Here is a 25,766-nt window from a genome sequence, read left to right as displayed (position 1 = left end):
CTAGGTGTAGGTAGAATAGCCATTGTGGAAGGTCCTGGGGAAGTGCAGGGCAGGGCTGCAATACATTTCAATAGGTGTTGAAAAGATGTAGTATACATTTATAAAGTATAAGTGAAGAGAAAGGGGTGAACAAGAAAATAAGATGGACAAAGCGAACTGTAGGATCTGGGTAAACATGAGGGGCCAAACGACTTATGTATTTATATTCATGTTGTCACAAGGCTGGGGTCATCTCAGTGTCAACTTCTTTCCTCAGTCTCCCCAAAAACTGAACATTATGTGGCTGCTACAAGTAAGATGGCGTATATATATCACATACATGCCAAGCTACTGTAGACTAGTAATGGTTAATTCTGCTGTGCAACTTGATATAACCATGCACTGAGTGTGAAAAGCTGAGTTTAAAAATAAGACAAGAAACAAAATAAAAATATGGCACACTTCATTCTCTGTTAAAGATGGGAAACAAAATACTTGCTCATAGTCCAATCAGGAGTAAAGAGACCACTGCAAAAAATTGCTGGGAATGCTTTCACAGAACACAGGAGGATCTGGTCAAGTAAACATAAAAACAGACAGGTGCTATGGTTCTATTCCTCTTCAAGGCACATGACTTTTAAGACATTTTCAACACTGAAGGGTGGTCTTGTTTTATTTTGTGGTTCACTGCCACTAAATTACTTGCAGATACAGGGAGAACTGACTCACTGGCACTGGTCAGCATAGGCTTTCTCAGCTTCTGTTCTTGCTTAATTAATGTATGCTTTGGTAGACCTCAAGTCTAACTCTGTTACCTGACTATGACACTTTCCTGCCAAAAAGAACACTACCAACGTTTGTGCTATATGACTGAGATGCTTTCATGCCTTACCAGTAAACTATTTTTAAAATGACTTCTGTCTTTTCCCCTGTAAAGTCAGAATGAGCTCAGCGACCACACAAGCTACAATTAAATATGTCACAAAGCTACAAGTGCCATAAAATGATTGACTTCACCATTCAGAAGTAATCCCTTAGGGATTATGACTAGGTCTCCTTTACTGCTTAAAACAATATTAAAACTGTTTGCTATTATATAAAAATTATTACCAAACTGGCTAACTGTATTATTCAGGTTTCTGCCTGTATCTTATCTTTCATTTTGCTGACTAATGTGCAAAAAAAAGGGCTTGTGGTTTCAATTGACCCTCATGAAAAACACTGATTCAAAGCAAAGTAGGAACCGGTTACATGAAGTAACATTGTAAAACCAGCGGAATGTGCCAGTGTGTGATTGTGTGTGTGTAATTCATTTGAAAAGAAAAGTCCTGCTGAAAATGTACAGCATCAGCCATTAAGTAAGTTAGTGAAATCTTAACACCAGATTTCGAAGACAATAATCAGGATACAGTTAAAAACAGAGACAGAGATTCAAAGAAAGCACCAAGCAGCTCAGCATTAACTTGCATTGAACTGCCTGGTCAGTGCTTACTCACAAGTTGAGCTCATAGGGAGTTCCAAATGGAAGCCTGTCTACCTACAATGGAGTTCTAATGCAAGGTACATTAGTATGGTCCTGAGATTTCCTGTGTGCCATCACCCCTAGCAACCTGACATTTCTGAGGCATCAGGTTTGAGGCATGGCTTACTGAGCAGATCAAAGTGCATTTGGTTTAAAGAATTTAATAAACATTAATGAAAAGAAAATCATCTGTATAGCGCCATTACCCCAGGGTCCATGGGTAATCTTTTCATTTAGCCATGAGCCTTAGTTTCAGCTCATTTTTGCAGCTCTGGGGCACATAGTTTGTAAATCTGCAGATCACAAGCATCACATGCTACGTAAAAATTCATGAGCTGGAAGCTGTTTACACTTAATCTCTTCTACCTTTTTCGTTTCAAAGTTGACTGATATCAGCCACACTTATTTGTGCTTAGCCATAACTACCAATATAACTAAGCCAAAGTTTTTGTGAATTTCATTTACTATCCTTTGCTCCTCCATCCCTAGGTCACCTTCTGAGAGCACTTTGTATGCCTTCATAAGGGGAATGCTACTTAAATCTTAATTAATCTTCCCTGGATTATATAATACAGAACTGACAAAAATAAACATATCAAACTTCAAGAACTCCTTCGGTTACCCGAAAATGAGAGAAACTGAAAAAACGCTACAGCGACTGAAGCGGAATACCACAGGAATCAGCCACACAGACAAAATGAACTTTTTAGTACTTTCTTCCACTTTAATTTTACTTGGACTTCTTCAGAAAAACCAGGATGCCTCCCTACATCCTGGTTTTATACTATGAAACAGGAAATGATGTTGTGTTGTATTAATTACTGTCATATTAAATTTTACAATAAAAACTCATTTAAATACATTCATTCGTGAATATAAAAAATGTTATATGTATACACACACCAAGTGTGAATCTATACATTTGGTGATTATGTTATAACCATTATCTCTAAAACAAGATTTTTTTAAAAAATGCATAGACCCTCTAACAAACTATTTAGTTTAACTAACAATATACTTTCTTTTTTTAAAAAGTGTAACTAATGATTTAGCACACTAAAATAAAAAAATGTTATTCATTTTATACATTAAAAAACTTCAAATGATTCATGTTTGAATTGATTTGCACTTGATGTATTCTACGTGCTTATTTAATGAATTGATAATTCACTACTACCTCACAACTTAGCAACATGATTTTTTATATGTATACTATAGTGTACAGTAATCCAGAAACTCCGATAATTAACCGCAAAGTCTATCCTATGAAGTCGAAATAAACAGAAATCTACATTATAAATGTGTGACATTAGCATACTCTTATATGAACGTAAACAAAGAAATACTGTTCGATGTGAACAACCTAACACATATGGCCTCACATTCATATACCAAACATTAGTCCAACATCCCAAGCAAGACCCTAAAATAAAATACTTTTACATTTGGTCTAATAGTGGCTACTTGTGAACCCGTCTGAACTGACAAAAATAAACATATCAGTATGTCCCTGCATTATGAAAAGATGAACTTCACAATTAGGTAAGCTTATTAGTTAACAAACACGTAGTACCACACTACATGAATGATCTGTTGTCACCAAGGCATAAAGCCTTAACTACAAGATGCTATTGATATAAGCACCAGAACTAGGTTTGATTACTTCAGTTTCTACCTGCATATTGTGTAGTTCTCATAGGTATGTTAAGCAGTACATCTCCTAGGTTATCCCTGAATCTCATTTCTTTTACTTAGTTAAAAGAGGCAGAGAAATTAAGCAGATTGAACCCTGCTCTGTAGCACTGGGGGAAAAACATCCAGACTACGACCCAAATGAGACTTGCTTGATTGGTGGCATGGGAACTACAACAGCTGGGTGGGAGAGATGCGAGTGAATAGAGGCCACTGACTAACACACTTATAGGAGAGGGAGGAGGACTGGCTCAAAGCCTGGCAGACACAGTAATGTAGATAACATGGTTTCAGCTCTAGGAGTCACTGTGATGCTGTGCAGCACAGCACTAAGCTGTTCTGGTAGAACGGGACATGTGTAGTTGCACAACTGTGTTTCCTGCAAGCAGTGACTGTGGAAATCACAGCCACTTACCAAGGGAATTAGGAAGGGAAGGGATCTGCATATGCCTTAACACCTGACTCTCTCCTCACAGTTAAATGAATGTATTAATTAGACTCCCTGGTCAGAGAAAGGGCTACAGTGCTCTTACCCTACTTGGGAAATAAATGAATTTCGCTCTCACCATCTGTAAAAGGAATTAATAGGTTCACTGAGTGCAAGAAAGGAAACCACAGGGGCAGATCCTACAGATTTTTTCAAAAAAGGCAGATTGATAGATTGTAGTCTAGCACTTCTCTACAATGAAAATTGTCAGCAGTCTATAAGCCTTTTAAACAAGATCACCTCTAGAATCTAATTTGCAAAATAAAATTATGAATCTAAGTGATGTGCAAAAGACCTGCATATTATTAGTCACTGTGACACCTGACACTACACACTGTCTGAGAATGCTTGGAAGTGTGGATCACAGTTTGTTGTGACTGGTCTCACTCTCATACAGTCAATTAAATAAATAACTACTGAAATGTTCATGTCAGTCTTCCAATGTCCAGAAAGAGAAAAGTGCTAGAAGATAAACATGCCAGCTTTGCCTATTTTATCTACTTTCTGCAATTTCTGTTGAATTCTTTCTGCAATTCATTCAGATGGCCAAATCGCATTTTTGGATATAGTTTTTTAACTCTAACAATTTGCATGTATTCATGCAACTCTGGAAAGTACCACTTCATATTTTTCTTCTGCTGGGAAAACCAAAGGCACAGCTTCACCTTGAATGGATTAACCATGTACTCATTTGTTTTTCCCCTGCAGTTTGCAATTCAGCTTCATCAATGTGATCTTAAGAGTTAAAAAAAACTCAAGTCCAATTAATCAGGCATCATTTGACAGCTCACTGCACAGGTCATTATTTTTTAAATTTCTGGAAAAATTCCGAAATCTCTGAAGCGCTTGTCCTTGCCTTAACTACCTAACATCAGCGTGATGATGTGAGGTATTACCAGCTATGCCAGGAGAAGTAGAGCAGTGGATGGCATAGCTAGCTGGAGTTTTGTAAAGAACTATATGTCATTTGTATATCAAACTAATGTGTACATGTGCTTGTGTTGAAATTGTATTTGTAAAGTTGCTTTTGTTAAAAAAAATGTACCAACAGTGGGTCCTACTGGACAGAAAAAGAAGTAAACCTGTATGTCAGACTGTATAATAACTACTGAAATGAATATATTGTAACAGAAGATACTGGCAGAGAAAAGGTTAATCTCAGTCCAACTAACTTTGAAAAATATTCCGAAATTAAATTACCTGGTAGGCCACAGAGACTGTATCTTAAAGTTCTGATTGCAGCCAGAGATGAAATGTTTGTAAAAAGAAGGACTAGGAATTCTGCTATAGTCTTAGCAGTGAAATAAGTGCTACCCTGGAAGGGCGGAACTCTTTAAATGGTTTTATGGCTTCCAGATGCTATAAAAAGAAGTTATGTCTTACCATAACGTTCCATCTGTGTTGTTGATCTTCCTTCATTCATCACGGATGGGTTCGGTTCCAAGCCCTCAGAACCGAGTTGGCCTAATACCAAGCTCGCACCAGCCAAAAACTCTCAAGCTAAGCTTTTACCCATAGTGCCCTTCTCCTGATACCTCAGATTGAGTTTGCCCATCTTGTACTAGTAAAGCAGAAGCCATTTCTGTGCAACTGTCCTAGCTCACCACTTGGACCCAAAGTATTCCCCAGGAGCCTTTGGAGGGGGAAGGAGGGTGGGAAGTGATGAATGAAAGAAGATCAACGACACAGATGGAACACTATGGTAAGACATAACTTCTTTATCTGATGTTGTTAATCTTCTTTCCATTCATCACTGATGGGACAGAATCCCCAGCTACCTTGTGTTCCTTAGGTGGGCCTTATGGAAGAACGTTCCTGAGCACCACTGAACTGAAGGCAGCTATCCCTCTGGAGACCACATCCAATTTGTAATGATTAATAAAAGTGTGGGGCTAGCCCATGTGGCTGCTGCACAGATATCATCCATAGAAGCTCTGGAATGGAAGGCTACAGACATTGCCATAGATCTGGTAGAGTGAGCTTTAACATTCTGTGGTACTAGTTTTTGGCAAGTGAATCGATGTAGCATATGCAGTCCCTTAGCCATTCTGATAAAGTGACCTTGGAGACCGAATTTCCCATTCTAGGCCCAGAGAAGGAAATGAAAAGTTGGTCAGTTTTACGCATTTCTTTGGTTCTGTCTAAATAAAACCTCAGTTGTCTGTGTACATCCAAGGAATGTAGACAGTACTCTCCTTTATTAGTAAAATTTTGGAAAAATACTGGCAAATCAATGGTCTGATTGATGGAAAAATCTGAAACAACTTTGGGGAGAAAAGATGGGTTTGGCTGGAGTGATACTCTGTCCTTGTGGAAGATTAAATAGGGCCTTTTAATGCATAATGCCTGAAGTTCTGAAATTCATCTGGCTGACGTGATGGCTACCAGGAAAAGGGACTTCCAAGATAAGAATATGAGGTTGGACTTCGCTGCAGGTTCAAAAGGGGGTTGAGTTAAGGACTGAAGAACTAACATGAGGTTCCATGGCTCTATAGGTTGTCTGATTGGAGGCTTAATGTGAGAGATCCCTTTAAGAAAGGTTTTGCGTAACCAAAGCAAGATGAGGGAAGAATAATCCAGCACATCATGATAGTTAGTGATAGCCACTAGATGTACTCGTATGGCAGAAGCTGCAGCTCCACCTTCGAAGAATTTTGACAGGTATTGTAAAACTGCTGTAACTGGGAGCCGAGTATGTATCTAGCCTCCTTTTCTTAGACCAAATAGAGAACCTCTTCCATTTGTCTAGATATAGTCTTCTGGTGGATTGTTTGTGAGAGGCCAGGATAATGTCACGTACAGGTGAGGGAAGGTTATCCTGCCTGGCGATTAACAGAAGTGGAGAAACCAAGCTGTCAGCTGGACACTGGATAGGTTCAGATGACTCAACCCTTGGGGTGAGAAATCAGGTTTGGAAGTGGGTCCAGAATCCACGGTGGAAATAACAGATGAGGTAGAAGGAAGGGGAACCAAACTTGTCGAAGCCAAAAGGGGGCTATGAGGATTACTTTGCATTTCAACTGAATAGCTTTCTTTATGAAATGGGGAATCTAGAGGGATGGGGGGATAGGCATATAGTAGTCCCGTGGGCCAATCATGAATCAGTGCGTCCCTCGGGGACTCTTCATGTGGAGGGAATAGGGAAAATAGTTGCTGCATTTGTTGTTTGAAGGGGAGGAGAATAGGTTGCAGCAAGGCTGGTCCCGACAGCTGAAAATTCCTGCTGCTACCTCGGCATTGAGGGACCACTCGTGAGGCAGTAGAATACATCTGCTCAACGTGTCTGCAATCAAGTTGGAATTCTCAGGGATTTGCATTGCTGTCAGAAAGTGGTTGGAAGCTATTGCCCACTGCCAAATTCTCATGGCCTCTCGACACAGGGGATAGGACTTGGTTCCTCCTTGGATGTTGATATACCAGACTACTGACATGTTGTCCGACTGAATTGCAATTGTTCCAGAAGGAAGAGAAGATTGGAATGTTTGCAACGCTAACAGCACCTCTTAGTTCTAGAACGTTGATATGCAGGTTGACCTCCAAAGTGAACCATGCACCTTGCACTGTCTTTCCCTGGAAATGGCCCCCCCCTCCCTATCAGGGAAGCATCCGTGGTCACAATAGCCTTGGGGTGGGGGGGTGGAATGGACGGCTCCAATGCTCTGTGTCTGGCCTCATCCACCAAAGAAGGTCCTGCTTGCAACAACTGGTTATCTGAATTTGAAAGCATAGAAGGTGGTAATTCGGAAACCATTAAGATAGCAGAAGCCATTGAAGTATTTGCATATGCAGTTTCGCAAGAGGCACTACTGGTATGGAAGCTGCCATGGATCCTAAAACCTGAAGAATTTCCCTTGCTGAGGCTTTGTTTTGACAGAGTATCACCAGGAGCTGGAGCCCCAATCTCTGAAGTCTGTGAGCTGAGACTGATATCAGACAAGAATGAATGTCGAAGTCTGCTCCAATGAATTATATGTTCTGAGTTGGAGCAAGGTTGGATTTCTCCCAGTTTATCATTATCACCAAAAGTCTTGCCAGGGAAAGTGTATATTGCAGGTCTGTTACCAGAAGATGTTTGGTGGGGGAGGTAAGGAGCTAATTGGCTAAATACAGAAACACCCGGAATCCTTGCAGTCTCAAGTGAGCTGCAACCACTGCCCTGAACTTTGTAAACACCCTGGGGGTTGTAAAGAGTCCAAATGGCAGGGCACGAAATTGGTAGTGATTGACTCCTAGCCAGAAGCGAAGTAGACTCCCGGTGTGTTTGTTCATTTTGATGAAGTAATACACGTCCCGGAGATCTACCGAGCACATCCAATCGCCTTCCCCTTAGAAAAGGGAAAATGGACTGAAATGTAACCATCCGGAATTTTGTTTAGGCAACAGACTTTGCTCAAATTGTTGAGATCCAGAATTGGTCTCCAGTCCCCTGTCTTTTTTGGCACCAAAAAGAATCTTGAGTAGAATCCGGATCCGCATTGGTTTGGTGGGACTAAGTGGATGAGACTTTTTTTTGATACAGCTTGTTTATTTCTGCAACTGCTTCTTCCCATTGACTGGGTGGAACGTCAGGAAGTTTTGTCGGAAGTTTTGGATAAGTGATGAGGGGAATGGTGTAAGTTCTGGTTATGATCTTCTGCACCCAACAGTCGGACGTTATCGAATACCAGGCAACAGAAACGTCCCCCGACTGCTTCCAGAGGAAAGCAATCGGGCCACTCTTCAGGATCGTTGGTAAGGCTACCCAGAGAAAGAATCCCTGGGTCCCTGATTACACGGACCCCCTCTGCCTTGGTAGGGGTGTCTTCCAGAACTGTTAACTCCTCTTCCCCCTGGGGGTATCATCCCCATGTGTGGCATGGAAAGGACCCTGAGATTTTTTGTGCCACATTTTCCTGCTCCTCTGGTTCCTGGAAAAGGAACATTAAGGATTGGAAAAATGTAGACTTACAGCAGACAGAGTCTTACCATTCTGCTCACACCTGGCCAGAGTGTCTTTCACCTTCAGGTCAAAAAGGGAAGATGTTTCGATTGGAGCATTCAGGAAGGAAGACTTGAAATGGTCCGTGAAGTCACAGAGGCATATCCAGGCATGGTGTCTCATAACTATGCCTGAACCCACTGTTCTAGCCACCCCTTCGTTGCATGTGAGAGCAACCTCATGGACGAATTGGAGATTGATTCCAGGGTTTCGAGCTGTGAGGCAACTTTGTCCCTTACATCTTCAGACACCTGTCCTGCGAGTGTTCCAGAGAGTTTGCAAACCAAGTCTCTTTGGAGCCTCATAAAATGTGCCAAGTAATTAAATATGGTAAAAGTCGCTGAAACAAAAACTCGCTTTCCTAATCTGTCCACAGCCCAGTACTCTCTGTTGGGCAGATGAACAGTATGACTCTCTTCGGGGAGACCCTTTTTCATGGCCGACGCCACCACCATAGCATCAACTGGTAAATCTCTTGACTGGTGTGGGTTTTCCTCAGGGGGGAGTATCTTGTCTTGTCTCCGAGGGATCGACTCAACAGAACCAGGGTTCTTCCAGGCTCGCTGCACCACGAGTTGTACCAGCTCATCTGCAGGCGGGGTCACCCAAGAGGTAGAGAGCCAGGCACAAAAAGCCTGCAAAAACACGGACTCCTCAGAAGATGGGTTAGTGGGCTTCCAATCACCCTTCTGTTTCAAAATTTTAAGGATGTCCCCAAAGGAGACATCATCAGGGGGTGACCATGGGGACCCTTCACTATCATTAAAATCCATATCTTCTGTCAGAGACTCTTCAGGGGAGTCTATGTGCTTCCTCTTGCATGATCTCTTCCATGGGGGCTCCTCAGCAGGGGCTTCTGAGGAGAACTCAGAAGATGGGGTGTCCTGTAAAAGGGCCTCCTGCGACTTTCCTACCCGGTGTCCCAGGGCAGTGGCTTGTGTCAGCTGTAGCTCAAGGGGAAAAGAGGTCTGGGGTTCTGACATTGGTGGAATACTTCCAGAAGCAAGTGCCCTCTCCATAGCTCGGAAAGCAGGTCCACCCAAAGAGGGATTGGAGCCTGGAACCAAGGAGGACAACCCTGGAACCGGGGACACACCCCACTCCTTCAAACCCACTCCCGAGGATGGAGCCTCAAGCAAGATCGGTGCAGACAGATCCCCCGGAACCATGGACAGAACCAAAGACACACTCGGAGCCGAGCCACGAGCCAAAGAGCCTGCAGTCCAATCACGGGGTTGAGGAAGGCCCAGTTCAGAGGGGACTGAAGGCCAAAGGGACAGTCAAGGAGCCCCAGTGAGGTCCACTAGTCACTGAGATGGGGGGGGGGTTCAAAAAGGACATCGGAGATAAAGACTTTGGAACCGGAATGGTCAAAGGAGGAGAGATGGATGGAGTCTGTGGAGAAGGCAGCCCAAGTCCTGCAGGTAGATGGGTCCTAGAAGGAGGTGGTATCTCCCTGGCTGTCAAGAGCTGGTCCACAAGACGCACCACATCAAGCTCGTAAAGCCTCCTGGTGGATCTAGTGGATACTCCCGACAGGGAGTCAGGTCGATCTAGGAACGGGCTGTACACTTGCCCTAGAAATGGATCTGTTGATAGAGAGTATAGGGCCCATGGTGTGGTATCTACTGGCACTGATGTCTCACATTTGCAGATTGGAATAAGTGGCGTAAAAATTGTCATTATTGGGACTGTGAAAGGATTCCATGCTGAAGGGGCAGTCGGAGCTGACACGGAAGGTTCAGAAGCAAACACAACCGCAGAGATAGGCATTGAAGGTGTGCACTGTACCAAAGTCATAATCTTTGGAAAGTACGTAGTCTGTGCCAGAGACAGTATCGGAGCCAAAGCTGGTGCCGAAATAGGAACAGTCGTAGTCGGAGCGGAGAAGGTCATTACCGATGAGGCGGACTTCTGCTTCAAAGATAATTTAGGTATCTTAGGCTTTACAGGTTTGCCCTGGTCAACCGACGGTAAAGAGAGAACAGAGTGGGACCTTTTCTTATCCTTGGTTGGAAGGGATGAGACCTCCATCTCAGAAAGGGCCTCTGAAAAGGGCGACTTAAGGAGGCCCTTCAGAATCTGCTTGTTTTTGCGCTCGTTCAAGATGCGCTGGCTAAAACTTTGACAAATCACACAAAGGGGTTGCACCAAAAGATGCGACACCCCCAAACCATAAACATAGTCATCATGGGAATCACTGTTGCAGTTACCCTTACATGACTGTACTATGCTTAAACCTCGATGTGCCCTTTTTATCAGACATCATGAACAAAATACACACAAGTTAGACAGAAAACTACGGCAAAGAGTTCTGATTCTACTACATCTTTGCCTAAATATATATCAAAAACACAAAACAAGTTAGCTGAAAAGGGAAGAAGAAGAAATACCAAAAATGGTATTTAAGAAAGGAAAAAAGGCCGTACCACCAATGGTAGAAATACAAGGGTAAAAAAGTCTACATATAGCTTCAAAATTAAAGAAATATCAAGATTAACAACATGAAATAAGAGGTACACAAAATATCCAGACAATATATCAAAAGTTTTCCACTTAGCTGAGAGCTTAGCTGAAACATGGCTTTACGGCTACATGGCAAATAAGATCTGAGGTAACAGGGAGAAGGGCACTGTGGCTAGAAGCTTAACTCAAGAGATTCTGGCTTGTGCGAGCTTGGTATTAGGCTGACTCGGTTCTGTGGGCTCGGAACCGAACTCATCAGTGATGAATGGAAAGAAGGTTAACAACATCAGATCACATCTTAGCAAAGCTCCATCTATGTGTATGGTAACACATATGTGTGAGATTCTGGTTCAGTTTCTAGTAAAGGGGGTAGTATGGGAGCCAGAAGTCAAATGAACAGATGTATGTGATGTCACTCTGTAATCCAATACAAAATGATGTTTTAATACTATATGAGACAGAAGTCTCAAGGCAGTCTGTTTTTGTAACCTGACAAAGATTGATCTCTCACCCACCTCATCTTGCCTTGCTTTAGTAAGTAACCAGGGGAATACTAATTCTTTAGATCAGTCAGGAAAATATATTGAGATTAGTTAAATACATTTTTTCTGTAACTGTGTGACTATCCATCCGTGTTATTTTTAATACTTCCTGTGACTGAAACTCTGGTGTTTATTGTAAACAGATATTCAGTATTTTCATGTTCTTTTATTATTTATTATTAAATATATATTTACACTTTTCATTGTGGCTGGTCCTTTAACTCCTGAAAGCCTTACTGCATTAGTCAAACTCTGCCATTTGTATTAGTATTAACTTTACTCAATATAATTGGGTACCCTTGTAAGAGCCTTACAGTAGCTGGCTTTGGAATGTCTGGCAATAACTACCTTATAGTCGGGGCAAAGGGTAGCAGAGCGAGTAAATCTGTGCCAGCCTTTCCCAGGTAGGTGTCTGTGTGTGTGTGTGTGTGTGTGTGTGTGTGTGTGTGTGTGTGTGTGTGTGTGTGTGTGTGTGTGTGTGTGTGTGTGTATATGTGTGTGTGTAAATCAAATCTCAAAGAGGGTGTATGTCAGCAACTTAGAGCAGGGACAAAAAGCACTGGTTTCACAGAGAGAGTGGTGGAGGACTTAGCTTGGGGACACACAGCTGAGGACTCAACTCTATAGCTGTGCCAGTGGGAAGTCTCACTAGGGGTCTGGAGAGAGAGAGAGAGAAACCCAGACTGAGTGTGTTCCCTGTGTGCTCTTAAGGGAAACTGTGCTTGATGCAGAGACCTACATCTGGAAACACTGTGTGTCCCTATCTTTGTTCTAAGTGAATGTCCCTCACCAGTATCAGTGGTAAGGATTCAGGCTTCTTGATTACTGGCCCAGAGGAGGGGATGTCACATTTAGCATTAAGGATTATGACAGGTTACCATAAAATAATGATTTGAATAAGCAAATCTGCAGAGCTCTTGACTGAATAACAGTCTTGACAATTGACACTTTATGAGAAAACAACTCCATCTGCAAGGACTTGCTGGTGGATAACACAGTGGTATTTCAATATAACTTAATAGTAACTAAGCTTACTTTATCACCTAAAATTACCATGCACCATCTGTTGTAAATAAAACAGAGTATGGAGCGTTAGATACTCAGGCCACATCTTCTGAAATTGTGCACATCTCTATTTCTACCTTAACTTTTAAAAGAATGATAAAGTCACTCTTTGATGCTTAGATTTTGAATGTCATTTGCACAAAAAAAATCAGCTGTGCCACATATGACAACTCAACTGATTCTTCAAACTACAGTAAGATTGTTCACATTTGGCAACGTTTTGCTACATTTGCTCAAACATATCATCTAGCAAAATGTCTTACCATTCTGGCTACTACTCAGCACCAAGTAGAAAACTGCTTGTCAGTGTCAACATCATTTTTGGTTTCAAGACTTTGAACAGTGTGTCAGCAGTCATAGTCATTGTTTTCTTAACACAATCATCACCAATAAATATTTTCTAGTTTCACCTGCAATTAAATTATGAAAAAGGAGCATTTATGGTATGCTTGCCTTTACTGAAAGGTACAAGAGTGAATGCTGAGCCTTCCAAACACTATTTAACCCCTCAGATTTCAGAGGTCTGAATGCTGATGTTCATTTTATCTTTTTTTTTTTCCTCTTAGTGCCACTGGCCATCTATACCCTTCCAACTGCTGATCAGCTCTTCTTTCATTCCCGTCCCACAGACCATTCAAGTGATGGGAAAGACGGATGTCTGAGAGCCTATCATCTATGGTCAGGGATTTTCTTCTTGATCTCTAACTCTCCTCCTTTAGCAACTTAAGTACATAATGCTGAAATCAGCATCTTTCAATGGTAGCTCACTAACATATACATTTCCATGCATGCATTGTAGGATGGCTAAAGACAGCATGTTGTTTGGCAGACCCAAGTTCATCTCAATCAATGGTTTCTTTCTTTCATCCTGGATTCAACACTAGCAGCAGACCTGTTCACTACCCTTTCCCAGGGTGGAAAAACTACTATCAGCAACTGACTAGCATAATCCCCATCAAGCCATCCACTGACTGAGTCCTTGGTTAATCTCGGCTCATCTAAATAATAGTTACAGCTTCATCCTTCTGTGCCACATTATCACCATGCTGTTTAAGGGATATTTTTGAAATTGCCATACAATGTTGTGTAATGTCATTCCAAATTAACTCTTTTACTCACCTAACTAAAATTTACTGTCAAATTAAGAAAATGTTTATTTTTTAACCAGTGAAAATATTTTATCCTTTCTTAAAATTTTTGCAAAAAATGATACAAATGCTTGCTTTCATCTTGTAAAAATGGTGAAAACGAAGCTGCACTTTTGTAAATTTTTTTATTGTTTCAAGATGTATAGCAAAACACAACAGCCTCCAAAACCACCAGCACCACTTACAATATTAGACAGAGCCACTGAGAAGGTTAGGCTAATCAACCATGCAGTAAAATGAGTAGTCAACTCATAACCATTGCTGGCTCATCTAGTGCTCAGTGTCATTCTCCAATATGGCACCCCTCAAATGTAAGATTCAGCGAAAGAATAAAGAGTCCACAACCTGGCTGTCATTCCTAAAACTCATGAGCCAGCCAGGTCCCATTTCTACATGCTGCCCTTCAACTCAAGGCTGAGAAGTACAGACAAAAAAAAAAAAAAAAAAAGTCACCTGGATTCGACACTCATAGCAAGTAGCTTGCTATAACTTAAAACTACACAAAGCACTGAAGCAATTCAGAAATGCCTGCTGTACAGAGATGATTACCAGTATATCACTAACACTCGTTCAGCATCTCCTGATAACATCTCTCAACACTTTGTACCTGGGACTACTGCCCCCTTCATCCCACTCCAGCTACACTATGGAGTCTAACTCAGCCTCTTGGTGTGAATTTGCAGTTTTTCATCAATCATCAACACTGGCTTTAAAGGTGCACAAGAACTTGCCCTTTTTAATATGCAGAGGAAGACTTCTCCAAAGGTAAAAGATTCACTGTGTCATGACCTTGCTGATCTGGAAAACGTGTTCATCTCTCAGTTTAGAAGGTCAGATAGCATTTCTACAGGGAAAGATCCAGCTCTAAGAGTACTATGAACCTTAAGAGTCTGTATGAAAATGGACTATACGTGGGGGTTACTTGATGGAGTAGCTTATGTGGCTTAAGACAGATTGTTTTTTTATTTAAAAACCTCAGGGGCCTTTTTTAAGCACAGTTTTAATGAAATCACAATTTAACAAATACCATGCATCCTACATCATCACTATCTTAGAACAATCATATACCTAAAGAGTTTACGTATTAACTTTTTTCATAAACTTTTTTTTAACATTTCAAACTACAACAGATATTTTCCAAACAATAAACCTATATGCCATTCACTATACTAATTTTTATGCAATTTTCACGTTTTCTCAGCATTCCTTTCTAACTCATTTTTAAGGTAATGATACCACACATTCCATTTAAGGGTATGGATCTTGTTCGTTACTGCATTTAACAAGCCACACTCCAACTAATTTATTTCTTTTGTAAAACCTGAAATATCCTCCAAGGTCAGTCTAACCCCTAAGTTCCACTTTTGTATTACTGTTTTTTTTTTCTTTTTGTTTTTTTTAGGGGGGTTGCTAATATAATTAAAGACACTAAAGCTTTCTTATGTCCTGACATTCTAGTTCCATTAGTCCAACTTAGTAATATCATCTCCTTAGTAAACTCCGCTTGGTTCACCCAGTATCTCTCCTAGGGTATATAGCAATGCATCTATAAACTCAGTCAGCTCTGCATACCCTCAAAAACATGCTCACAGCCCCCCTTACTTCCTACACACCTCCAACAGACACTCTGAACCTGAGAAAAGATCATCTATTATCTACTTGGGGTATAAGATATTTACACAGGTATTTCCATCAAAATATCCTGAACCTACTTGATTTAGTTGTGTATTTCAAAGCCCTACATACTTCCCTCATTGATATTTTATAATTTTTCTAGCCAGTCCTTTGTCCCAATCTTGCCTGAGTTCCTCTGATTGATTTTTATAATTACCATGTGCAATTCTGTGCACCCTATTAATTATTTAGAAGTTATGTACTCACCATAACGTTCCATCTGAGTAGGTGTATTCATTTGTCTGCAACCTGTGGGTTATGGATCCGACATCGGATCCGAACCGGCATGGTTTTCCAGCTATGGATCCAAGCTCTCAGCTCCTCCCCTCACCCATAATGCCCTGCTCTACCCTCATGACCTCAGATCGAGTTTGCCAAAGCAACAACACCCTGAAAAGGGTAACATAGAATATGCAGGAAACTGAAAGGCCAGGGGGATAGGGCGGGATGGTTGCAGACAAATGAATACACCTACTCAGATGGAACGTTATGGTGAGTACATAACTTCTAAATCTGAAGTAGGATATTCATTTGTCTGCAACCTGTGGGACAGAGTCCCCAGCTACCTGAATCTTGGGCGGCCATCATGGAAGGATATTCCGAGCACCGGAGCCAAAGGATGCTCTACCCCTAGATGCAAGATCCAACTTATAGTGGGAAATAAAAGTATGAGATGAAGCCCACATGGCTGCTGCACAAATATCATCTAGAGGAATCCTAGCCTTGAAGGCTGCCGAGGTAGATACTGACCGGGTTGAATGGGCATGAACACCCTCCGGTGCGGGCCTTCCTGAAGCTTGATAAGCCAACAAGATGCACTGTGAAATCCAGCGGGACAGAGAAACTTTAGAAATTGGCTTGCCCAAATTGAATTTTGCAAAGGAAATAAACAACTGGTCGGATTGCCTATGACCAGCCGTCCTGTTCAGATAAAATCTAAGTTGCTTGTGAACATCTAATGAATGGAGCTTATATTCACCTTTGTTTTCATATTTAGGGAAGAAAACAGGGAGGTTAATGGACTGATTGATGTTTGCTTCAGAAGCGACTTTAGGAAGAAAGGACGGGTTGGTCCTGAGGTAGACACGGTCCGGATGAAATACCAAGTGAGGAGGTTTAGCTGATAATGCTTGAAGCTCAGAAACTCTCTTGGCCGATGTAATGGCTACCAAAAAGGCTGTCTTGTAGGACAAGAATTTGAGATCCACCGTAGCTGCTGGCTCGAAGGGCGGTCAAGGCCTGTAGAACCAGAGAGGTCCCAAGGAGGAACCGCTTGTTTTATAGGGGCCTGAGAAGAAAAGTACCTTTAAGAAAAATTTTACACAATTTGGCTGACATAAGAGGATTAGAGTCATGGCCAATGTGATAATGAGAAATTGCCGCCAGTTGTACTTTGACTGTGGAACTGCTGGCACCATCGTTAAAGAGAGTGGTTAGAAAGTCAAGCACTAATGGAAGAGGAACCGTGAAGGATTCAGGCCTTGCCGCTCCGCCCACAAAGAAAAACGTTTCCACTTGCTGCGGTAAACCTTTCTAGTGGATGGTTTATGAGCTGCCACCAAAATTGCCTTAACAGGTGACGAAATACCGGGAGTCCTGATCAAGAGTGGAACTGGAGCAGCCAAGCGGTCAGCTTCAGGTTGTCCAGATTCGGAGGAGGAATGCAGGATGGATGGGATATTAGATCCGGGATGGGATCTAGAATCCAAGGAGGATTCACCGAGTGAGACCTTAGGAAGGGGAACCAGATCTGTCGAGGCCAAAAAGGAGCAATGAGAATCATTCTGCAACCCACCCGAGAGGCTTTCTGAAGAACTTGGAGCATCAGAGGCAAGGGTGGATAAGCATACAGAAGACCGGGTGGCCAAGCATGCACCAGAGCGTCTCTTGGGGAACCTCCAGGAGGAGGTATCAGAGCGAAAAAACTGTCGCACTTGGTGTTTGAGGAGAGGCAAAAGATCGCATGAGGGGGTTCCCCACCGTGCGAATATCCGTTCCGCTACTCGACAATTGAGAGACCACTCGTAAGGGGTCAGAATGGTGCGACTGAGCTTGTCCGCCAGGATGTTGGACCGACCCGGAATGTGCGTTGCTATTAGAAAGCGGTTGGTGGAGAGTCCCGATTCGCAAACTCTCATGGCCTCTCCACAAAGAGGCTAAGAGCTTGTTGCCGCTTGCTTGTTGATGTACCAGACCACAGACATGTTGTCCGATTGAATCGCAATTGTTCCCAAGGGAAGAAAGTCCTGAAGTGCTAGCAACGCTAAGAGCACTGCTCTCATCTCTAGAACATTGATATGCAGTAAGGTCTCTGAATCGTCCACGTGCCTTGGACGGTCCGGCCCAAAGTGCCCCCACCCGAGGCGGAGGCGTCCATGGTCACCGTGGCGAGAGGGGAGAAGCACAAAATGGGCGCCTGTGGAGATCCGGGAGTGAAGCCACCACAAGAGGGACCGCTTGCAAGCCTTGCTGATCGCAATGGGATGATGCATGGGAGAGCAAGGTATGACCACTGTACTAAGAGCGTCCACTGTAGAATGCATATTGAGCCTGGCAAGAGGAAGAAGTGCTATAGCAGATGCCATGGACCCTAGAGCCCTCAGGACCAACTCCGCGGAACAGAACTTGAGTGGAGAATGGCCCGCACCTGGAGCTGCAGATTTTGAACTCTGTCCGCAGTGAGGAAGGCTCAGTAAACTCCTTGTGTCTAGCCTGGCCCCTATAAAATCTAAGAGCTGTGTGGGCCAGGTTGGATTTCTTTGTATTTATTGTGATGCCCAGAAAAGGAGCAAGATGGAGAAAGGAGTCTCGCCAATAAAAGTAGATGCCTTGTTGGGGCGATAAGAAGCCAGTCGTCCAGGTAGGGAAACACCTGCACCCCCTGAAGCCTCAGGTGGGCCGCTACCACTGCTAATACTTTGCTGAACACCCTTGGGGCTGTGGTGAGACCAAAGGGAAGGACCCGGAACTGGTAGTGACTGGCTCCCAGCCGGAAGCGGAGGAACCTCCTGGAGCGCCTGTCCACCAGGATGTGGTAGTACGCGTCCTTGAGGTCTATCGAGCACATCCAGTGATTTTCTCCCAGAAGGGGGAGAATAGATTGCAGAGTGACCATTCGGAATTTTTCTTTGGGGACTGCCAGATTCAAGAGAGAGAGGTCTAGGATTGGTCTTAGTTCCCCCGTCTTCTTTGGCACTAAAAAGAACCTGGAGTAGAACCCTGATCCGATCTGGTCTGGGGGGATGAGCTGGATGGCTCTTTTCTTTAGCAGATGGCCAATTTATGCCAAAGCGCCCTCCCGTTGACCGGGTGGGACGTCTGGGAGGGACTTCAACTTTGGAAGGTGAAGGAAAGGGATGCGATATCCTCTGGATATGATTTGGAGAACCCAGCGGTCTGATGTTATGGACTCCCATGCCGCTAGATGCCCCGAAAAACGTCCCCCGACTGCCTCCAGAGTGGAGCAGTCGGGCAACCCCTCAGGGTTGCTGCGCGGGCCGTTCAGAGAAAGGTTCCCTGGACCCGAAGTTTCTGGGAGCCCCTCTGCCTCTAGGGCGGCGTCCTCCCTGTCCTCCTCTGCCACGGAAGGACTGGTTGTCCGGAGCAGGCTGGGACTGCTGCGACTTCCGGAACCACATCTTCTTCTGACCCTTTTGGTTCCTAGAGTAGGGCCTCTGGGGTGCAGAGAAGCGGATTCCGACGGCAGACAGTGTCTTCCCGTCCTTCTCGCTCTGGGTCAACGTCTCGCGAATGGTTTTGCCAAAGAGAGCAGAACCATCAAAGGCGTTAGCAAATGATGCTTTGAAGGGCTCAGAAAAATCGCAGTGCGGAGCCAGGCCTGGCGTCTAGTGACTAGGCCCGTCCCGCAGCTCTAGCGGCGCCTTCCGTGGCGTGGGAGAGTAGCCGCATAGAGGTATTAGTAACTGACCTAAGAGTGGCCATCGGGTGGAGTGCAGAACTCTGTCCTCCTCCGAAATGGACTCTGGGGGAGATGCAGCATATTCTTTAATGAGATCTCGCTGCATCCTAATGACATGTGCCAAGTAGTTCAGCGCCCTTACCGAGAAGGTCGCTGAACTAAACATCCGCTTCCCCAAGCGGTCCATCATCCGAGACTCCTTGCTCGGGATGGACTGAGGACTCTCCTGAGCCAGTTCCCTCTTAGTGGCCGCCGTCAACATGGCATCTACCGGAGGCCCCTTACTCCAATGGGCACGGTCGGACGGTGGGCTAAGGATCCTATCGGGCCTCTTAGGAATTGGCTCCACGGTGTCCGGTTCCTTCCACGCCCTGGTGGTAATGAGGTCCACCAGGGGGTCGGCAGGAGGGGACACCCAAGAGGTAGACGGGCCCGCTTCAAATGCCTCCAAGAACACGGACTCGTCCGAGGAAGACTTGGGGGCAGACCACCCCTATACGGAGCATTTCCATGATGTCTCCAAATGAGACATCCTCGGGGGGTGACCGTGGGGAGCCTTCCCCTTCCTCCAAGTCCGTGTCTTCTGTGAGAGACTCGGGGGAGTCAATGTGCCTCCTTTTGCACGTATGCTTGCGAGGGACATCCTCTGGGGGGCTGTCAGAGGAGTCCTCGCAAGCAGCAACTTGTTCCATTGGAGCAACTTGGGGCACAGAAGCGGGCTGTCCCAGGGGCCGGATGGTGGAAGCCTGGCCCAGTGCAGAGGGAGCGGGACGGGCGGAGCAAGTGCCGGGGTCCAGAGACCCTCAACAGGGCCCTCTCCACTACATCAAAGCGAAGGGAGCCGACCTCGACCAAAGGATCCGACAATCGGCTCCCCTCGGATCCGAAGAGTGGATCGGAGCCGGGCGCCGGCGCCGGATCCGAAGGGACAGTGCGCTCCGACACAGGCGGCGCCGGGAGCACTGATCCCCGGATCCGAGGCTCGGATCCAGGCTCCGAGAGGTCGGATCCGATGCACTCGAGGGCAGGGTCGGATCCGGTACCAAGTACTATCGGCGCCGACCCACCCCGGCTGCTCGGCTCCAGCTGCTCCGAACCCGGATAGCGGGTCGGAGAAGGAGCAATAGGTTTGAAAAAGGGTGTTGAGCTCCCAGAGGGAGGCAAGAGCACTCCCATCTGCATCTGGGCCTGGATGAATCTTCTCATCATCCGGTCCAGATCAGCATCGAGCTATATGTAGATCTCGGCGAGGCTACCGAGGTAGGCCTGGAGTGCCTCCTCGATAGCCTCGGCGGAGATCGGGTCTCCTCCTCCTCAGGACCCGGTGAAAAGCACACTGGGGACCGGGCCGAGAAGGAGGAGACCGAGCCAACGGAGCCGGGGGAGAAGCCCGCTTGGCTGGCGGGGCCGAAACAGAGGTCTCGGCCCGCCGCTTGTGGTGCTTCTCCTCCGTCCTTTCCTAGCATCCCTCTCCTCCCCAGAAATGGGAGGTTGAGTCCCAGTAGGAGGAGGGGTGCCACGGAGGGAAGAACCGAACCACGGTTACTCCCGAAGGAGCGGAGGTCGGAGCCAAGTCCGGCGGTAAAAGGCCCGCCAAGACAAGCTTGGACCTCCGCTCCTTCAGTGCCCTGGGGTTGAACCCTGCACAAATGGAGCATCCAGATGTGAGGTGTTCAACCCCAGGCACTAACACACAGTGTGGCCATCAGCCGGGGAAAGCTTATGGCCACACTCGGAGCATTTAGAAAATATAGATTTGGGCTGTTCAGCCATCCCAATCTATAAACAAGCTACTAACTAAAGTAACTAAAACAAACTACACACACAGGCCCAACACACACACACTACGCCAACAGCGAGGGGAGGGAAAAAAAATACTTAAATTAACTCTAAAGTAAAATATCAAAGAGGAATACCTAAACTTTCACACAAAAATGAATAAAAAACTTCAAAACTCTGAATTAACAGTTAGAAAAACTAGCACTTAGCTGAGTGCTATAGAAACCAATCCAGTCACCATGCGCGGCAAACGAGATCTGGGGTCATGAGGGTAGAGCAGGGCATTATGGGTGAGGGGAGGAGCTGAGAGCTTGGATCCATAGCTGGAAAACCATGCCGGTTCGGATCCGATGTCGGATCCATAACCCACAGGTTGCAGACAAATGAATATCCTACTTCAGATCCCCTTTTTACAGCCTTACCCATTCATTGTTCAAATACTTCACCAGAGGTAAGCACTCACCTATCAGTCATCTTCTCTCCATGTCTACATTCTGAAATTATTCCCAAATATAGAAACATGCCTACCAGGTAGTCTAAATTCTTCTTTTGCTTCCTCCCATTCTATAAGTTTTCCCCGCAAGCAATGTGTTTATTTTATTTTACTTTACACGTGTTTACCAGGATAGTTCACTAATCTCTGTTTTCCATTTCCCACTACCTCAGTTACTAGGCTGACTTCCTTGGTTACTTCCAGTTGTTTCTTGCCTTCTTTCTTCCATTTATTCAGAAGCCCTACTGACAAAATCTCCTTACCTCACCCTCCCTAGCTTATTTTTCAGTATACTATCTGCCAGTTTATGTGTATAATGTTTCACCTGGTTGTTTTTGTTCTCCCAAAACACCAGTTTCCAATAAAATAGTCTCTTATAGGTTCATAGGTAGGTACTAGGCTATCGGCCCTAGGGCCCATACAAGCCTAGCCAAAAATGCACCCTGGCTTTCGCCACCCAAGAAAATTATTTTCCTGTGCCCCTGTCGAGCAGAGCCACAGAAGTGATCTCAGAGGTGAATTTCCCATTTCCCATCCAATCATCAAGATTTTTCTTGAAGAGTGCTAATGAGGAGCTCTGTTTGACATAGATAGGTAGTCTGTTCCAGAGTATGGGAAGTCTCTGGGACAGGAATCTATCCCTCCAGCATGTTCTGTTTATTGTGGTGACAAGGTTAAGGTCCCTAGAGCATGTAGCTCGGAGGGATTGGGATTTCTTTAAGTGGAGCATGTCCAACAGCCCTGGGTTTGACATAGCTTTGTATGTTAGGTAGAGATCGCACCTGAGTAGGTGATATGCGATGGAGTAAAGCTGTAGTTTTTTGAGACGGTCTGCATAGGGCATCTGTTTGAGGCCAGTAATCCTCTTTATGAGGTATTTCTGTGGTCTTTCCAGTTGTTGTAGATGTCTTGTGAGGTACATACCAAAAGGGGCGTTGTACTCTATAATGGGTCTAATGAGTGATGAGTAGAGGGGAACAATGACCTCTTTTTTTCTGGATGATAATCCTTTTGTGATGAGATGAGCCACGTAGAAGGATTTCCTGACCACTGTGGCGATGTGATTATCAAAGGAGAGACTACTGTCCACCTGTGTCCCAAGGTCTCATCACATTTTCGGCATTAAGTAGACTACCAGCTATGTGGTAGTTCATGGGTACAGAGTTTTTACCAAAGGGGATGACAATACACTTTTTGGCACTGAGCTTCAGGCCATGGCTTTGACACCAGGTATATGTCTCAGTGAGGCCCTTTTGTAGGATGTCCACATCGTTAGGAGTTTCGATTATGGCTCCTAGTTTGCAGTCATCTGCAAACTTTGTTAGCCAAAGACCTTCTGTGATGGCCTGCACTTCAGAGAAGTAGATACCAAACAGGAGAGGACCCAGGACTGAACCCTGTGGTACTCCACTTGTCACTGGTCTGATGTCAGATTTGGAATCTGCTACTTTCACAGTGTGGGTTCTGTCCATGAGCCAGTTGGCAACCCATCTTGTGACATAGGGATTTATACCTAGTTTAGGGAGCTTATCTATATTTCCAGAGTGGGGGATGGTGTCAAAAGCCTTGGCGAGATCTAGATAAGCTGTGTGAACCATTTTACCCTCTTCTATGGCTTTGGTGACTGCTTCAAAGAAGTCAATCAGGTTTAGGAGACATGATCTGCCTTTTACAGATCCAAACTGAGTAGGGTTCAGAGTTTGGAGATTACCAATGTCTTTGTTTATGAGTTTCACAATGATACGTTCCATGGCTTTGCAGACCAGGCTTGTCAGGCTAATGGGGTGGTAGTTCCAAGGGTCCGTCGTGGCTCCCCCTTTGTGGAGTGGGATAACTGTCGCAGTGTGCCATTCAGTGGGTATAAAGCCTGAGGTGAGGCTATGATTGAAAATGGTACTTCGGTAGGGTGCCAGTTCATTCTGTAGTTCGTGTAGAACGCAGCCTGGGATATTGTCAGGTCCCATGGATGCTGTGTTCTTGGCTTTGGAGAGTGTGTTTTTTACCTGTGCAGCCGTGATTATAGGAACTTTGCATTCTTCCGGTATAGAGATGGGCCCTCTAGGGGGTGAGAGGGGGGTAAAGTTAGCACTGAACCTATCTGCTAGGATGTTGGCAATATCAGTTGGTTCTGTATATTTAGTGCCATTATGCTGTAACTCAGAGCAGATCTGAGTGTTCCCATTTAGATTCTTGATATAGCTATAGAATGCTTTGTGGTTGTCTTTAGAGTCAGTGGCAATTTTGTTTTCGTAACTAGCTTTGGAGTATTTTATGAGGGATCTCAGCTTCTTACTGAGGCTGACCAGGGAGTTCCTCCAGTCATGGGATTTTACTCTTTTTTGCAACAGTTTCTTTCTTCGGTTGTAGAGTTTGTTTATGGCAGAGGACCACCAGATTGGCTTCCTTTTTTTGGAGGATAACATCTTGGTTCTATTAGGGATAGCATGATCCATGCACTCGTGTAAGTGCTTATAAAGTGCATTTGTGTAGGATTCGGAAGTCATACCTCTATTGTCCGTCTGCATGGGTGTCATGAAGTTTGCCACTTCTGTCTTAAGAAGTGTGAAGTTGGCTTTTGAGTTTTTTACGATGGTTTCCCTAATTGGAGCTGGGGGTGGGATGTGGATGTCTAGGCTGATTAGCTTGTGGTCGGATCTGACCGAGGAATTGACCTCTGGTGTGGAACACCGGTTTCCCATGTTGGTAATGACCAGGTCTAAGATATTGCTGCCCCTGGTGGAGGTGTGAATAAGTTGATCCAAGGCGTTGGAATTTATGAATTCTAGAAAACGTTGAGCAAAAGAGTAGGTACATGAGTAGTTTTCCCAGTTAATGGTGGGGTAGTTGAAATCGCCCATTATTAGGGTGTTGGGTTGTACCCTAATACTTTCCCGTGTATCAAGAAATGAGGAGTGTGAATCCTGGGGCATGGTGGGGGGTCTGTAGCAAGCTACAATTTGGATTGCGGTCTTGCCCAGAGTTAGTTGCACTTGGATAATCTCGGATGCATTATGCTGTGCAACTAGCCTGGAGGTGTGGATATCCTTAATGAATATGGACACGCCTCCGCTTTTAGTGCTTTTTTCTGGGTTAGGTGGCCGAAAGGTGTGGTATGAATTGAAGCCTGGTAATGCAGGTGTACTTTTTGGAGCTTTGAACCAGGTCTCTGTCACTGCACAGATGTCAGTGTTCTCCATTTTAAGGAGTGCCTCGAGTGAGTGCATTTTGAGGTTTAGACTTCTAGCATCGAGTAGCATTACCCTCAGATTTTGCTTGCTTGTACCTGTTACGGTGGTGAATTTGTCATTTGAACCTTGCCTAAAAAAGGCACTATAGGGGTGGCATGAGCCTTAGCCAGTATCCGGAATCCTAAGGGTAACAGGTGCAGGCCATCTCTGGCAAAGCATCGTGGACTGTCGATCATGTCGTTACAGGCAGACAAATACTGGATCCCCTTAGAATGACACCAGAAGCTTAGCCAATTGTTGAAGTCAATCATTTTGTCCTTGTACTGTGGTATCATTCTGGGTGATGGCAGGATACTACTCAGGGTTAGGGTCATACCTGCCTGGGATACAAGATCGGAGAGCTCCTCCATGTCTCTTTTCATGTAGTCCAGGGAGGTACGTCTCAGGTCATTCACATCAACATGGACAATGACAGTGTCATATTTGTACTTACTGTGGAGTGACCAGAGTGCATGCGTTATGTGGCGGATCCTGGCACCTGACAGGCAGCTGTCAGTAACTTTCTCCTTGTTTAGTCTAGTGAGAGGAACATCAGTGTGCCTGACTATAGAGTCACCTATGACTAGAGTGTTGGGTACGTTGTTATGCCTTATGGGCTGTGGTTGAGTGGCACACTGAGTTTGTGGGCTATGTGTCATTTGGGTTGTGTTGGGGGATGGAGTTTGCTTGCGTTTATGCTTTGGATGTCCCTGATGCATGGGAAGGTTTTTATTGAGAGCCTCCGCGAATGTAGGTGTGTGTTTTGTGTTTCTATGTGTGTGTTTTGGTGGTGTA

The 25,766-nt window shown here is 44.6% G+C and overlaps 1 protein-coding gene across 1 annotated transcript in view; it reads right to left on the bottom strand.

The window, feature by feature from the left end:
* Positions 1-25,766, bottom strand: part of EIF2B3 (eukaryotic translation initiation factor 2B subunit gamma) — a 1,604,034-nt gene that overhangs the window by 997,252 nt on the left and 581,016 nt on the right. The gene's annotated exons all lie outside the window — the stretch shown is intronic.

This window comes from Protopterus annectens, chromosome 10.part0 (assembly GCF_019279795.1).
Source record: "Protopterus annectens isolate FY-2018-M chromosome 10.part0, PAN1.0, whole genome shotgun sequence".
Taxonomy (NCBI): Eukaryota; Metazoa; Chordata; order Ceratodontiformes; family Protopteridae; genus Protopterus; species Protopterus annectens.
Note: the sequence above shows the minus strand (reverse complement) of the source record. Positions and strands in the feature narration are given on the sequence as shown.